We start from the raw sequence: 18352 nt of genomic DNA on the forward strand, positions 1-18352 counted from the left end.
TGGGAGGCACCTTGAAGGCCGAGGGACGAGCCAGAGATATGGGAGGGAGCAGTATGGTATTGTACAAGATTATATGATTCAAGTAGGGGCAGAAAAGGACCATAAAGGTGTGTGGAAGAAGGATGCAGATTTAAAACGCCAAGAAAAAAACAGAGGAAATTCAAGTGGTAATATTGAGGAAAGGCGGAGTCCAGATCCTCACAGAAAGAATAAAGAGCACCTGGAGGGTGATGGACTACTAGAAAGGCTACAGGAAAAGGACTGATGGAGCGACAGTAGTGATATTCAAAAGGTGGAAACGGCGTGGGTTAAAGAAGATGCAAGAGCGAATGAGTGCAAAAGCAGTCCAGTTACACCTCCTTTTCCAAAAGAACAAGGGGTGTGAGAAAAGGCTGTGGAAGAGGAGGTAAGGGGAGCAATGGTGGTGGAATTGGTAGAAGGAGTCCATGTTTCTGTTAAGCAAAGGAAGTGTCAAGAATGAGATGGGATTTATTTCAGCACGATCAGGAATTCAATAAGTAAGAGAAGAGCACAGTACAGAAGAGAGATTAGCTAAGTTATGAGAACGTACACGAATAGGTGAAAAAGCTGATTGATGGGTATAATAACTAGGAATGCCAGTGGACATAGAAAGAAAAATAGAAAGAGAAGAACATTTTGTAAAGAAATAATTGCAAGCCACTAGGTGACAAGACTTGACGAGAGGGTCTGTAAATGAAAAGGCTGGCAGTGATAGCAAGGAAATGCCCTCCAGGCCCAAACAGGAACAAACTGGAGTCAAGAAAAAGCCCTTAGGTGGACACCCTTTGATGGAGACACCCAGGGTGAGGACACTCAAGAAGGGCAGAAGAAATAGACGGAGGAAAAGACACATGACCCACGACTCTTTGTAGAAGTCGCCGCGGCAATGGCTGGGCCTGCAGCAGTGAAACCAATTGTAAAGTGTAAAATAAGTTATGATATCTTAGAAATACTGTTCGCATGCAACTATTACTACAATTGATTGTTTCTTTTTTTCAGTAGTTTGTTAGATTATGGTAATCACCCCCAGCTTGAGCCTAGGCAGGTTTGTGAGGGTTTGTGCAAGGGCTGTGGGCCATTACCGCTCATGTCTGTCCCCCGACAAGATTCATCCTGGATGCAAATGGTTCATTTATTTTTATACGGGAGATTGGATGCATGTTTTGCACTGCACCAATCTTCTGAGGGTGAAAATAAAAAGATGGCTGCCGTCATAGGAAAAGGGACTAAGTTTCTTTTTCCATTTCAGTAGCAGCCATGGGTGGGAGGAGCGCCTGGAACAGAGCACAAAGTTCTGGTCCAGCAGGTAAGTGGGGAAAGGATATATTTTGAGGAGGTGGGGGGGATGGTGGGTTCTCAGAGGGAGGCTGTTGCCGCCCCATATTAAAACAAAAACGATGGCGCCACATGAGGAGGGGCCTCGTGTGGCTGGAAAGAGCAGGCGGAATACAGTGTATTCTCGTCCTCTCTTCCAGACACCTTATTGGCTGAGTGTCCTTCCCCGGGTGCAAATGCAGTTTAATGTGACTAATAAGTTTCATGTTCTATGTCACTCTTCTATTATATTTTCCAGCGTGGGGTCTGGCATGGATTCACATGCTCATGAATATTCCCCGCCCTCACACCGGGAATCCTCGGTATGAAAAGAAAGCAGTATTGCTTTTAAAGCTTGAAAACTGCCTTTCTCTCATTCTCCAACCACTGGAGGCTGGGTTGTACTGTACCCATCCAATGACTACATTCTCCCTGAGTCCTGTCCCCGGCTGCCATCTTCAGATTATTATTGCACGTTTTCGGTGCAGGGAGTCCTCGTGAGACATTTGCCGAAGTTTCCCAGCCAAGACTAAGAGAGACCGTTACTGACAGTTGGTGGCATGGCTGAAGGAAGACAGGGCCCCTGATGTGGCCTGTGGCAATGCTCAGGCAGAGCCCAGATCCAATCGTCCTCTGGATCGCTCTCCCTTTGGTAAGAGGTCGAGATCAGCCGAGGATGTATCCCCGCAGGGTGTCCTTAAGGCCAACCGTCATGCTGCTGAGCCAACTGGACTTGCCACAGGTTCAAGCCCTAGTTCAGGGCACACGCGCTCTCCATCACCATGCCCGTCCACAGTAAGCTTGCCGGTGGGTGGTGTATCGTCTGTGAGACCTTCGAAACATGGCACTTCGTCGAAGGATAAACCGATGAAGCATTCCCATAAGGAGGCCATGTGAAGGTCGACATCTACTTCCGCAATTTCCTTGGCGGCGATGCCGTACAAGCAGAGGCCACCATCGACAATGCCTTCAACTAGGACTTCGATGACCAGGTCTCTGTCGAGGATTTGCCCGCTGATGACGGTGGGCGGCACATACCCGTCGACAGCTACGCCGTCGAGGACCAGGGAGAAATCCAGGGTATCGCTGCCCCCAAACCCCCTGACCACTCCGACCATGGCTGCTGCTTCGTCAACTACCACTATTCAGTCGGTAAAGGCACCAATGGCATCCTCTGCTTTGAAGGAGGTGGCAAGACCAAAGGATCTGTTACCACCAACACATTTTCTTCCCAAACCTGGAGGGGGTCGGAAGGAGGTCACAAGTGGCCAGATCACAGCAATCTACACGAGTTCTGAGGAGGGAGCGTTGCAGGAATGCCTGGACATGGGTGCGAACAGCCTGATAGGCATAGAGTCACCAAGGCATACTAGACCGGTGAGACGCCTTAGCCCTCTGTCAGTGCCCCTGCCTGTGGTCCCCCCACCGGCCTCTAGGGACATGTCACAGGATTTTTTCACTGCTGAGTTCTCTGGTCTCTGAGATACAACAGCGACTGCCACCAATAGCAGCTCTGTCGGTGAGCAACCCCAGGTACAGCCCTCCAAGGCCTCTGCAAAGACATCGCTCGGCTACCCCGAGGCGACCACCAACACCACCTCCCGTCCCAGCTGGAGACACACTACAGACAGATACTGCAAAGGGCACTGATACCGGTACCAAAGACATGGATGACTTTGATGACTTTATTTCTGCGGATGGGGACCTGATAGGTGTCGATGATGTCCCTAGAGCTTCTCCCCCAGATGAGGTGGGGTTGTTCCACTCCAGGATTGCAAGGGCCTATACCCTCTTCAACTTAATGTACGAGGAAAAGAGATTGGAGTGTTTCCTTTACCAGAGGCGCACATCAGCTAGGAAGATGATGTATGTCCCTTTACTTGACGCGGTGTGGGAGGAAGGCCTTGCGCTGATGAAGACGCCAATCTCTGCAACAGCAAAACGGGACAGACTAGAGAAAAAATACAGGGTGCTCGACTCGGCTCCCAAGTGTGTCAGATCACAGCCATGATCGTATTCCATGGTCCCAGCCACGGCAAGCAAACAGTCTGCGAAGCTGTCCTCCAAATCTATGGTTCCACCACAACAGGAAGGAAAGAAGCTAGATGCAATGGGGAATCGTATCATATACACCGCAGCATCAACCATCAAGGCGCTGATGCTCTGGCTATTCTAGCCCGGTATGACAGGGAGTGGTGGTTTAAGCTGGGCCCACTCCTAGATTTCTTGCCGGATGACAAGAAGACTGAGGCACTCGCCCTTTTTCAGGAATGAGAGGTGGCCTCTGACCATGCCATTACTGTAGCCATGGATGTCGCAGGTTCAGGTTTTCGCCAGATGGGTAATGGTGTGGCACTGGGGCACCAAGGCTGGCTAAAAGCTGCCAACTTTAGACCTGACGTCCAGGCCAAGTTGGTTGATATGCACTTAGACTGGGATAACCTCTTCGGAAAGGTAGTATATGAGACGCTGCAGGCGATAAAGATGCAAATGGAAACGGCAAGATCTCTAGGGACCCTGCAACAGCGTCAGTCCTCTTTCGATCTTCAAGGGAAAAGTTCAGCAGAGGATACGCATCTACCTCCTACTGTCGGTCATCCCACTCCATGACGCACAAAGCATACAGAGGCCAATTGCAAGCCTTCGGGAGAGGGGTGCAGCGTCACCGGCGCCCACAAGGCAAGACGCAACACACAAGCAAGCCTGACTTGGCCAAAGGTCAGAACCCCCAATTTCACACCTCGGTGGGGGTTGTCTATCGAAATTTGGTCAAGACGTGGAAGGACATTACCACCGACGAATGGGTGCTGGACATACTTCATATGGGACACACCCTGGAGTTTGAACACAGGTGCCCTGGTATTCCCCCTATAGCGAGAATGGGTGCTGGACATACTTCATATGGGACACACCATGGAGTTTGAACACAGGTGCCCTCGTATTCCCCCTGTAGCGAGGAATGATCTACAGATGGCCGAGCTGCTACAAGAAATGCAAGCCATGCTGACAAAACTTTCCGGTCTGAAAGAAATCAGGAGGGTGGCGCCCGATCATGGATTTGCAACACCTCAACAAATACCTAAATTCCCAGAAGTTCAGGATGGTCACGTTGCAGCAAGTGGTCCGCCAACTGGAGGGAAGGGGATTACATGACAACGCTGGACCTGGAGGATGCCCACTTTCACGTTCCCATACACCCAAGGCATCGAATGTTCCTGCGCTTTGTAGTTCTGGGACGTCATTATCATTTCAAAGGTCTGCCCTTTGGCCTAGTGTCGGCGCCAAGGGTTTTCACAAAATGTTTGGCCCCAGTGGTGGCTCATCTACGCCTCATGGGTATACCTGTATACCGTTACCTGGACGACTGGTTCATCCGGTCGCATTCTCAGGACCTGGCGATACAACACACAGAAGATACCATACGCCTACTGACAGAGCTCAGATTCTCCATCAATTATCGAAAACCTGCATAGTGTCATTGCAGGTCTTTCTGTTACAGGGTGCTGTTATGATTGACTTTCCTGCCTGGTGTCTGCTTCCTGAAAGCATGAGGTGTGAATGCAAGATATGTCATGAATGGAATGCTAGGAGAGTGACTGGAAAGTTGAGTGTGAATGTGATTCCACCCAGGGCATTTGGAAGATGTAGCCTGGGTGGTGGGAGAGAGTGCACTCCCCTCTCTACTTCCCTATCTCCTTAATGTACCTGATGTGACCTGATGATCTACGTTACCTGATTAAAGTAACTTAAAGAATACCGGCGTCCTATCAGAGTATCCTTTATGAGTAACCCTACTCAATTATAACAGGTGCCCGCCTCAACACAGTGGCATCCTTGGCATACCCCTCAGAGGACAGGGTGGTAGCCATCCTGGGGAAGGTACATTGTCCACAATGCGATCCGGGTCCATCCTAGCATTCAAGTCACTACTGGGCATGATGTCCTCTTGCATCCACCTGGTCCTGTTCTGCAGGCTGCAGATGAGACCGCTTCAAGAGTTTCTGAATGCCAGGTGGCGCCAAGTCACAGGAAAATGGACAGACAAGATTACCCTCAACCTGGATTTCAGACAGTCCATACAATGGTGGAGGGTGCGCTCACACTTCACTCAGGGTCCCCCGTTTCAAGTCCCTCCTTTTCAGGCTACAGTTACCACAGATGCCTCTCTGGATGGATTGGGGGGCTCACACCAGGCAGTCCCACGCCAGGGGTCTCTGGCGGCGGGAAGAGAAGAATCTGCACATCAATGTGCTTGAATTATGGGCCATATTCTGGGCTCTCAAATCATTTGCCTCTTCCAAGGGGCCTGGTAGTAAGGATCTTCCCAGATAACACCACCACAAAGTTCTGCATCAGTAAACTGGGCGGGACCCGATTCCCTGCTCTTTCGCTAGAGGCTCAGAGCCTGTGGCATTGGGTGACTCTTCAAGGCATGTTCCTCGTCCTGTTTCACCTGGCAGGCATCAAGAACACTGTAGCACCCTCAGCATGGAGCTGCGGTCCTGCCACGAGTGGGAGATGCAACAGGAGCAGGTGTCTTTTCTCTTCAGCAAATGGGGCCGTCCCCAGATCGACCTCTTCACCACGGCAGCAAATTCCAAATGCAAGGAGTTCTCCAGCAGGTTTTCCAACCGGGGAGCATAGGGAAATCGTTCTTGCTCCGATGGGGGAGGGGGGAGTTCCTGCATGCCTTCACCCCCACACCCCCCAAATTCCACTTCTACTGCATGTCATCAACACTCAAACTCTGTCATTGCAAGATGATACTTGTCGCCCAAGCGTGGCTCCGCCAGATCTGGTATGCGGACCTGCTCCGCTTGTCGGTGGCTCCAGCCATCCTTCTGCCTCCTCTTTCCGACCTACTCTCCAGAGAACGGGGGACCATTCTGCATCACAATCTGGCATCATTGAACCTCACGGCTTGGCTCCTGCAGCTCTAGAGTTTGGCCACTGTGATCGTCCTATGAAATGTAAGATGGTGATTGCAAAGGCCAGGGCGTCATCTACACTATTGTGCTACTGGCACAAGTGGAAGCTCTTCACAGTGTGATGCAGGTCCCAGAAGATCACGCCTCTGCGCATCATGGCCCTGCAGCTCCTGCCATACTGTTGCTAGCCAAGGCTGGATTGGCCTTCCATATCCATGTGGCTATCCGGCGGCATCATGCACTGTCATCATCTGGCCAAGACACCACTCCCTGGCCGGCCTAGAGCTCATTCCACCAGAGCCATCGCTGCAACAATGGCATTTCTCTCTGGGGTTCCCCTGCTGGACATCTGCAGGGCTGCTACGTGGAGGTTATACTGTGTCGACCGGGATTCCAGGGAGGAGTCCAGAGTCGGCCAAGCAGTACTACGCCACCTGTTTGCTTGAGGTGAGTTTGTTCCAGGAATACTTCTGTTTAGCCTTGCCAACTCCTGTGGTTGTGTATGTGTGTACTGCTGTATAATTGTGTTCATGAGCATGTGAAACCATGCCAGACCGCATGCTGGAGAAGGAACAAGTTACTTACCTGTAACTGTAGTTCTCCAGCATGGGTTTGGCATGGATTAACAAGCAAACTGTTCCTCTTTCCCCAGTGTGCTCTTCTGGGTTCATACTGGCACCTCACATGCTTTGAATCTGAAGATGGTCGCCGGGGGCAGGAATCAGGGAGACGGTCATCATTGGATGGGTGCAGTATGACCCAGTCTCCAGTCATTGGATAATGAGAGAAAGACAGTTTTCAAGCTTTTAAAGCAAGACTGTTTTCTTTTCTTACAGAGGATTCCCGGCCTGACGGCGAGGAATATTCATGAGCATGTGAATCCATGCCAGACCCATGCTCGGGAACACACGGGTAAGTAACTTGTTCCTTGTTTCATACCTACAGTGCTAAAAGTAATTCCTTATTTGTTTGATTGAGCTTTGCATGTAGCGACATGGTTGGTGTCCAATGAGGCCACATTCATGGAAGCTTGTTGCTTTTTTATTTAGAAAATATTTTGTATCTTTTGTTAGGTGTTTTATTCTTTACCATGCAGGGAAATAAACACACAGAGAATGAAGATGTGTTAACCTGCTTCATTTCCCATGTATTATTGTTTGTGCTTTAAAGGAATGGTTTATTGTCCCTACGGGTCGGCCATGTGTTTTTAAGCATAAGTCGCACGATTTTAGACAAATTTCCTATGGACCTTACCCGTGTTTTCGTCCATTAAACGCACGCGAAAACAGGCACCAGGGCGCTGCCATTTTGTGATAATCCTATCACTTGCCCCATCGTCCTGGCTGACCTGCTTTTGCGGCACTAAATCATATCCCCCGCCCCTGAGCGTGACATCAAAACATTCATATTCCCTGCCTCTCTTCGTGATGTTACTGTGCCGCGTAGGCAAACGCGCCCAGTCGTCTTCTACGCGACTTCACACAGAACCCGGAAACCAACACAGATCAACTCACAACACAGCGCGCCACAATTCGGAATATGAAACTGTACTTTAAAATCAAACAGCAACACGGTACATTTGGTAAAGTATATTTATTTGACATTAAATGTTTATAGAATATTCATCAATTTGCATATTAAATCGGAATGTGATTTTTTTTTTCTTTTCTCTCGATCCGCAAATCCGTAAAAGTTTATCGTGAGTCACGCGCTGTTCCTTTATGGTACACCGTGTGTTGGTTTTCGTTAAAAGAAGCACTTTGGTCGCACGGTAAACCGCAAGGCTGTTCCATCAACTAGGCACTAGGCCAACGTAAAGGTGATATGTTGCTTCTAGCCACTAGTACCGCATAAGGGCATATGGGCCCTTGGCGATCGTCCCATAAGATCGTCAAAGTGGTGCAGTTGTTTACGAGAAGCTGCAGCTGGCGGTTGATAAAACCATCTGCCGGGGTCTGAAACTGGTGGCAGTAGCAGTAGGGTAGGATATACCTGTTTTGAAAACATAAAAATTATAAATAGTCTCGCCAGCCGATCTTTATTACTATTATTCATTTTATTTATTACGGCCGATCAGAAACTATTTGCTTGCAAGGATAGTGCAATCGAGTATGTTCGGCTCTAAAATCAATGCGAAAAGTAACAAAATAAATCGAGGTTGGCACACAATGAGAAACGACTGTCTACATGCGTGTAGAATGTGGACCTGCATGCCCATGTGCCCGGTACAAAGACGATCCCACAAACATTTTACTTGCTCTTCATTCATTCATTCATTCATTCATCCATCCATTCATTAATTCTTCATTCCGGTATGATAGCGTCTAAAGAGTTACTTACATTATATTTGCAATTTCCATTGTGTCTCTCCGTAATGTAGTCCGTAAATCCCACTGTGCTCGTGACAACGATTTTTCGTATACTGAACTAACATGAAACTCGGTCTAGTTTCCGAATTTTCTGCCTTATCGTCTCTTACGTTATTGCCCACCTCCTTCAAATGGAGTCCTTTCGGCATGGGCCCTGTCTCTCAAGGTCAAAAAACAATAGAACCTTATACTGCCAGTGCGAGTTGTGGGCCTCTTCAGGCCGCGAGCTGAAAATCAAAGCCGCTGACCTTCACTCGAAATGAGCATACATTCTTACTTTGCAACATCCCGTAGTAAAGCCATCTGTGAGAACTTGAATTTTCGAATCCATCTATGTAATGGGCCTCAATGTGCAAATGCGAACTGGCTTCTCTCCCATCTGCAACGGCTCGCTTGGCGCGTTCTAAGGCCCCCAATTTTGTCCTCGTTGTCCGCAAGCTTTCCAGCCCTACAGAACCATAACTATGGGGATATTGGCTTTTTGGGAGAAGGTCAGGGAAAGTATAAAGTACCCGAGGAGTTGAGTTGAAAGTGAGATTTATTGTTTGTTTGTTTTATTATTTGCAATACGCAAGCCTCCCCTCGATTAACAGTGCGCAGCATTTACATGAGATTGCAGAACTTAGTTACATCAACAAAAATATATACATACACATATTGACAAGGTCAGCGATATGAGGTGAATAGAGAGAGAAGTCAAATATGACACCCAGGTTGTTCGCCACCCAGGATGGTGAAGGTAGGGGTTAGGGTTTGCATACTTTGTATATACACTGTACAATAACATTTTTTTACAAAAAGGCAATCAGATTATAATGATTTAAACTGGGATTTGTACTTCTCAACGAGTTCGTCTTTGGGTGGACAGGGCACAGTGGCAATGTTTGGTGGCAATGCATCAGTGCTCTGCACAGAAACGCTCAAAATTCCATATCTGTGCTTCTCGAGTACAGCAACAATAAGGCCTTTAACAAAGTCGAACTCCATTTCCTCATAGACTGGTTTGATCACCCATCGCTTACTTCTTTTTGCAAAGGCCGTAGTGTAGCGAAGCATCCCTACATTACATCATGCCCTGTATGCTGAAATGCAAGCTCTTTGGCCTGTACTTTAGGCACATATTGTGGAACACTTCCAAACCTCCTGTGTGACAGAATTCTGTCAGCCCCCTCAAATCTCTTGATAGAGTTTTATCGAAAACAATCTTCTCAATGGCTTTGTGTTTGGGTGAAGATGGAACCAACCACTTCTTCTTCCGTGCCTCCTCTGGGGACAAAGGGCCATGTTCACATTGGTGGAAATGTAGGTTTTCTGTCCAGCGGTGAACATTGGTACAGTGGTGCATCAGTGACCGCCATTTTTCAAGTCGGATTTCCACTGACCCTTCACAAGTTTTGGAGCTCCACCAAAGATGGTTGCTGATAGACTGGGACCACTGTGAAATACTTTCCAAACCTTTTTTTATCCCTGCAGCCAAGATTTTCTTATTGATTGATTTAGCAAGATGCCATACATCAAATTGATGTTTAATATGTGGGAACTGCTCTCTCATTGTCTTGGCAATTGAAACGTGTCTGTCCGTGGCTATGAGGTCGATGTGCATTCCCCTTGATTGTAGATATTCCACTGATTTTATAAATCCTAGTTTCTCCATGGTCACTGAGGATTTACATTGGGACACCTGCACGACCACCGAACTCACAATTTTCTTACTATCCATGTCCTGAAAGTGGTAGGTGCAGTACTTGGCAGAAAATCCAGGGCTGTCGCACTGTCCATCGCCGGCTAGCCTGAATCTTTTGCCTTCGAATGTACTTGCTAGAGACAATTGTTCAATTTTCCAAGCATCACTAATGGCCGGAAATAGATAATCACGTTGGTATCTGTAGTACTGCGTTTTAGAAATGAAATGGATTCCCACAAACTGAAAGAAAGACTTTAACTTTCTAAAACTGGAGCCACTAAAAAGTGATGCAGCTGCACACAGTAGATTGCCTGCTGGCAGTTTCCCCAGCATCGGTTGTGCAGACCATGAGAACGTATGATTTAATCTACAGGCAGCATGTATTTTGACGTTACTGCCTTGTTTTTGACGAGTCACATGAATCAATGACTTCCGACATACTTTCCCTCTGACGGAATACCCACATTTCAGCATACTTATAATATCCATCAAACAACTGTTGAATACTATATATTTGCCCTCTTTCATTAGACTGTCATCCGGCATCATACTTGTTTCGGACTGCATCGTTGAGGACATATCAGCAGCATTGAAAGAAATATCACCGATATCAGGTTCTGATGCGTCGGTGAATGCTGCTGCTGGTTCATTCTCTGTCATTTCAACATCTGTTACTTCAACATTGATGGGAGAACAAAACATTGTCAACAGCTTTTTGGGTGGCATTTTTTTGGCGGGTGTAGAGTGTGTGAATTGATCTGTGACTACTTCAGAGCTATCTTCAACTATCTTCAACACATTCAGTATCATCTTCTTGTGGTGTTGCAGTCGCACTGTAGCAATGGTCCATTACAACTTTACTGTATTCTCCGGACACATTCATTTCATGTTCTGGCCATTGGACATGAGCATCTCTAGTCTCAACACGCGGTGTCTGAATTAATAGTTCCTCCATAGTGTAAATGGTCTGGCAAGCAACATCTCTCATTCGCTTCACTGTCTGTGTATGCCCACGGATAACTAGAGGACAGATTGGAAAAGGGATGTTCAGTTTAAACACAAGATAAAGTATAGTAAAATTGACCGGAAAAAAACATAAAATAGTCCCCAGCACAAAAATTTTTCTAAAGTTATGAACTGATTGTAACTAACCTTATTTTTGTTTCTTTTCTTTGCAACTTTTTTGACTCGACCTTCAACATCTGCACGCTATAGCTCCGATTCGTTTCCGCATCTATTCCCTTCCTGTTGCGCTGCAACGACTATATTTTCTGTATCTGCATAGACAGCACGGATTGAGCTCCATCGACTCCCTGAAACACAGTACTTTCATTACTATGTATCACAATATTGTTAGCATAAAACACACGTGAGGACAAACACACAGGTACATCTCAATAGCTAAACACGATTTAAACATTGTGTAGAACAATCAAACGACAAGTATTCAAGCTCTGATGACCTAGTTCGATGGAACTGTCAGTATCCATACCTCTGGCTCTGCATGGACTGCCATGAATGATTGTATTGGAGAGGATGCATCAGCAACTCCCTGAAACACAGTACTTGCGTTAGTATGGTTTTCAATATTGTAAACATTCACACACTTGGGGTCGACGGCACAGGTACATATAAAGAGATAACCACAAATGATGCTTTGTCTAAAAGAATCAAGGAATATTTAAATATGATCAGATTTAATCGACTTATTTCTCCGATTTCTTTACATCTGCATCATCTAAATGAGATGTTGTGATTGTAGTGGAAGCTCCATGGTCTCCCTGAAACACAGTACTTGCGTTAATAGGGAAGAAAGTATAGCAAATGGAATCACGTTATATGATCACGCTCGATGGAGCTGTCAGTATCCATACCTCGTGCTGCTGAAGAATATCTAGGGATGTTGTAAATGTAGTGCGCACTTCTGAAAGCTGTTGCGCTGATTTGTATCCGCATGGTCCCGCTTCCACTTCCCCAGGAATTACTTGAATGTCAGGCTCTGCATCAAGTGCGGGGGTTGACGCTTCAACAACTGCCTGAAACATAGTATTTGCATTAGTAAGGATTACAATATTGAAAACATAACACACACTTGGGGTCGACCGCACAGGTACATATCAATGGCTAACCACGAATGAAACATGGTGTAGAACAAACGACAAGTGTTCCAGTCCTGATGATCACGGTCGATGGAGCTGTCAGTATCCATACCTCGTGCTGCTGAAGAACATTTAAGGTGGTTGTCAATGTGGTGGACGCTTCAGCATCTCCCTGAAAGACAGTACTTGCATTAGTATGGATAACACTAATTATAACTGAAAACAAACACCAGGGGACGACAACTAAGTTGTATATCAATTGGAAAGCACTAACCAAACAATTGGCAAAATAATCACACGATACATAAAAACTATTACTTGACATGCATAAAACAAGTCTGTAACGGAATAGCAAAGTAAGATTACCTGATACGCGCTAGAAGTGGTTGATAACTGCGAGCACGTCACGGAAGTAGAATGTTCTTGCTTTAGATTCAAGGGATAGTCAAGCAGTTATAAAGGTAAATTATTGTTTGATAATGAAATGCCAATATTTAACATTGCCATGTAAGGAGACAGAATACTTGAGTAATACATTTGAAAATGCGCAATATAGCACAGTTCCCTGTGCCCATATATAGATTTCGTTTGTGGGTTATGAAATCTAAAAATAATATATTGATAAATGTCATTATTCAAAAAGCTATACACTCATATCAATGTCGAAAGTATTACAAATTGGAAACAACACCTAAAATATCAATGAATCCATTCGGCTACCTACACACTACCGCAAGGCCTAAAGCTAAAAACGGACACTTGACTCACCAGTGGCAGAATGTGGACGAATAGAGTGGGAATAGCGTTTGCGAGCAATTTTCGTGTCATTCGCTGTTTATTCTTCTTTGTTACCCAAGATGTGGCGTACATGTTCGAGGGAAAGTGCCGGCTGCAGATGCGGTATCGATCACCCCTGTTGTCCTCAAAGACTTGTTGGACTCTACTTTCAAGCTCATGCAGTGGATATCCGCAATGTCTGACCCATTCTCTTATTCGATCAACAGTTTTCGGGAAAACATGCATTGTAGTGCCTTCAGATTTAGCATGGGTCTTCGAAGGGCAACCGCTAATTGAACAGGCAGGCATTGTTGAAAATTCTGAAAAGTAAATGTCGACATTATTAAACAATCTTGATGAATAAAAATGTGATACAAAAGTAAATGAACCATACAATGTTCAATGCAAAGTTTGTTTTACTCGCCGGAACTATACCAGTTCATCATGTGCGGCTTGGTGTTTGCATAAATTGCAGAAATTTGTAAATGATGTGACTAAACTCTGAACATAAAGAGAAACAATCTCTAAAAACAATCTCTAATTGTAAGGTAACCAATATTACTATTCCAGATAACACAGGGACAGATAAGATTGACTCACAATGTACAAAATTCTATTTTAAACCCATATCACTGGAAGGTATGAATAAAACCCTCTCAAGTATCAAAGGCACTTCATGCACGGAAAATGTACTGCCCCCAAAACTAATCCTTGACAACGCTACCATTTTTGCACCATTTCTGACAAGAATGGTAAATGCATCATTTAGAGATGGTAACGTCCCAGCCGCTATCAAAACGGTCACAGTAACACCATTACCTAAAAAACCTGAACTTAACCAACAGGACCCTGTAAATCTAAGGCCAATTACCAACTGCAACTTTTTACTAAAAATACTTGACAGGATTGCTACAGAACAACTCCAAGAATTTGTGGATGACAACAACTTACTCCATCCACAACAATCGGGCTTTAGGACAGCCCATAGCACAGAATCAGCGCTTTTAGATCTGCAGACAGAAATGCAAAGCATCCTGGATCAAGGTAAATCTGGTTTACTGATCCTATTGGACCTCTCGGCAGCCTTCGATCTATTGGATCACCGGAGGCTCTGAGAGGCCCTATATCAATCGGGAAACTGCTCTGATGAGGCCATAGACTGGGTGTCATCATTTCTGCAGGAAAGGCAATCTAGAATTGTCTGGGGCAAACACTCTTCAAAATCTAAACCAGTAAACTGTGGAGTTCCACAGGGCGCAAGCTTCTCCCCTCTACTATTTAATTTATACATGCGATGCCTATGCTCACTTCTGTCCCATCTCGGTATATTTTTTACCAACTTTGCCGATGACACCCAATTGGTGTTCGAACTTACTGGTAACTACGAACAGGACAGCGAAAAACTCTCGAGAATCTATAACATCATCGAGAGTTGGATGAAAGACAATTAGATGTGCTTAAATGCCTCCAAGACGGAACTTATGATCTTCGGTTCTCCTCATGCTAGAAAAATACTTAGTCCACAATACACCGAATTTAAGATCAAAGAGACACAGATAGTTATAGTAGAAAAAGTTAAAACACTAGGCGTCTATCTTCAGGCATCCTTGGGAGCAGAAGCCCACACTGCCTACCTCAAAAGGAACTGTCGCTATTATCTGAAACTATTGAAAAAAATCAGACCCTTGCTGAGCCCACAAAACAGTGCGACAATAGCAAGAGCCACAATTCTCTCCCGGTTGGATTACGGAAACTCCTTACTCCTTGGCGCAAGCAATAAATGCTTAAAACAATGCCAAGTGGTGCAAAACAACATTGTCAGAACAATCACCAATACACCCAAGAGAGATCACATCACAAAAGACAGAAAGGACTTACATTGGCTGGCGATCGAGGATCGTATCACATTCAAAGCCATTACCCTAGTACACCGATGCTTATATGGAAAAGCACCAACTTACCTAAAAAAGCAATTCGTGTGGTACGAATCACATTGCAACCTGAGGTCCAATAAATCTGGCCTCCTGCGAGTTATTCCTACCAAAAAAGCTAAAGGATTAGGCAGGGCTTTCACGACCAAGGCAGTCCTCATATGGAATAAACTCCCCCCTGGGCTGAGATTGGAAACTAACCATCTAGTCTTCAAGAAGCAACTCAAGACATTTCTCTTTAAATAAAATCCCTACTCCCGACAGCCAGCTAGCTAGCCCATCTCTGTTCCAATGTCTGTTACATGTGATTTTGACTTGTCCCGTTTCTATACTCCAGTCTGTCTTTTTGTGAAGCGCTCTGATGCCTGCGGGCTGCAGCGCTATATAAATATATAAATAAATAAAATAACATGTGACTCGTCCCTTGGATGTTCTGTCTTGCACGAGAAGGAAACATGCTTACATTATAGACTGGACCCCCGAAGGATGCAATTCGATGACAATTGACACATGAAAATAAATAGATCTCTCGATAGCATAACAATTGAAACTCAAGTCAATAGCAATGAGCCAAATGAACATAGCACTATTGTGTACTCCTATCGCAAATAGATAGAAATTTAAAAAAGGATACATGGCCTTACCTTGACCAACAAACAGTTGGATTCAGCAGGCCGAGCAGTATGTTGCAGGAGAACAGGTAGATGGCCACAGGTAGCACACTGACGAGTTTGCTCGAAGCGGTCACAGATGGCACGACGATGAGCAGATTAGCATAGGATTATCACAAAATGGCAGCGCCCTGGTGCCTGTTTTCGCGTGCGTTTAATGGACGAAAACTCTGGTAAGGTCCATAGGAAATTTTTCTAAAATCGGGCGACTTAGGCTTAAAAACACATGGCCGACCCGTAGGGACAATAACATTTTTTGCCCGAACCATTCCTTTAAAGGTTTAATTTTCAGCCACCTAGAATGCATTATGACCCGGAGGACCAATAATATTGTCTTGAAGGGTTGCTTCTGTTTTGTGGGTCATATGTTTTGCACCAACGAATTAACAGTATGTTGCCAAAATGTTCTCCTATATTATAGGGCAGTTTAATTCACTAGAAGGTATAACTACATTGCTTGTTACCGCTGATAGTTAATAATACGTACTGCGAGAATGTTCTCCTGCAATAGAATGCAGCGAGTGATTCATTCACTATAATGTAACAGCACATGCTTCTAGTGAATGTTTTCACTCACAAGGAACAAAGACAACTGATTAGAAACATTACCACAAAGCAGACACACACAAGTAACAATAACAGGCATGCCAAACCTACCATTGCAAGATGGTGCCCGTGGAAGTACTTTTGTTACGAAGCAAAGAGCCAATGAATGCATACTCTGCAACACAGAGCAGATGATAGGTATGCTTTTCCAGCATCGTTATTTTATTGTATTTAACCATTCGAACAGTGGCAGCTGCGTCCAATGCAAATTCTAAAGTCAAGCAGCATAAATGGAAATATAGAAATACTGCATTGGCAAAGCCAGTAGTTTTGGTTTTGTATAGGAATGCGATAAACATTTGGAAGGCCCTGCTATAATAGTACACCATGGCGATTAGATGGGCAACAGCTGGGAAATGGTGCGAGTACCTGAGCATATGAGTTGTGTGCCTGTTGCAAATACCGATCTAATACCTATGCACAAGCCAAAACAGTTGGCCTTGTCAGTGCTCATTCTTACCGGGACTTCGGTGCAGTGAACAGTTGCAAGGGCACATACTACTTATACATAAAGTGCCACATGCCATTTTCTATTACACCAGTTGCTTTTTTACAGCTGCAATTATTTATTGACTGTCAAAAGATGCTTAGAAAGAACACAATGTTCGCAACTGCTTAATGGGTGTAGCTCCGAGATCCCTGGGAGGTGTATTTTGGGCAGGTGGTTAGTGGGAATTGCCATAGGGATTAGCATGGCAATGAACGGCTAATAGGTGGGTAAATAACCCAACCCCACAGGTTTTGCCTCTCTTATAACAACCCATCTCCCTCCTATATGTACGACAACGCAATCGTTGTTGCTTCTAGGTGGTGCAAAAGCACCACCTAATAGCCACAACTAAAAATGACGTGCATCACAAAAGTGTAAATAAAACACTGTTCAAGCAGCATGAAAATAAAATAAACTCTGAAAAGCTACATCTGACACATTTCTCCCCAAATAAAAAAGTGCACTTGCTTCTGCGTAATGCTGGGACTGCTAGAAAGCTTTTCCAAGATGCCCTTGCTCATCATAGAGCAGCTGATTGATTGACACCCCTAATATGCATCTTCCAGAGCAGTGGTGGAGGGCTACAAAAACGCTTCCTGCACTTTGTTCCATGCTAGCCAAGAGCTCATCCTGCTTCATCGCAATCTTCTTCAGAGACCTCATGGTTTCAAGACGGAGGAAACATTACACCACTTGAACAGTGCAGGTGCTCTGACAATGTAGCCTTTTTTTTTTTACACGATGAATCCAAAAGCCAGTCGTGTTACATGAAGCCCACGCAGACTTCCCTGTCAGGCACGTCACCATTTTAGCCAGCCATCCAAGGGCCTTCCATTCAGAAGGCAACAAAGTTTTGACCCTTTTCGTTTCAGAAGTATGTACCTTAACTCCAATTTATAAATCTGACAATTGGGCTGCTAGGCACACAATAGACGGGCAGCAGCCTATAGCATTGAGAAGGGCCCTTGATCTGTGATCAAAGTGTATGAAAAGAAGTAGTGGAACTATATTCCCTGCTGACCTGCCGCCTCCCCACAAATCCCATCCCGCGCCCGCCCCTCCCACTTATGACACAAACGCATGCGCCTGCTGTATAAGGCAACGTTCAGTGCACTGGAGTGCAAGATTCAACGGCCTCCTCCACTTTTATTTGAAACCATTCGGGAACCGTTTCTTTTTAAAATAAAAGTATATGAACAGTAAAGTTGCGGAGACCCGCCCACTTGGACCACAGATTGTAGTAGTCATTCGTTTGTTTATTTTCCGATTTTAAAACGGAGGAACATTGACAAAAGAGTGCAAAGCGTTACTCTCCTGTGTAGAAACCTTTATAACGTTTGCTCATTGTATTCACAACAAAAGTCTCCTTATCCCGACTGCACGAACTCACTTTAATAGTTGCACAGTTGCATTATTGATATTTGGCTGTTTAGCATATGACTATTTGGACGTTTTTAATTTT

General features: G+C 45.2%; 1 protein-coding gene across 3 annotated transcripts in view; it reads left to right on the plus strand.

The window, feature by feature from the left end:
* Window positions 1–18352, plus strand: part of ITGB3BP (integrin subunit beta 3 binding protein) — a 610626-nt gene that overhangs the window by 223829 nt on the left and 368445 nt on the right. The window lies entirely within an intron of this gene.

The sequence above is a fragment of the Ambystoma mexicanum genome, chromosome 1q (assembly GCF_040938575.1).
Source record: "Ambystoma mexicanum isolate Mex_15411 chromosome 1q, UKY_AmexF1_1, whole genome shotgun sequence".
NCBI classification, from domain to species: Eukaryota; Metazoa; Chordata; class Amphibia; order Caudata; family Ambystomatidae; genus Ambystoma; species Ambystoma mexicanum.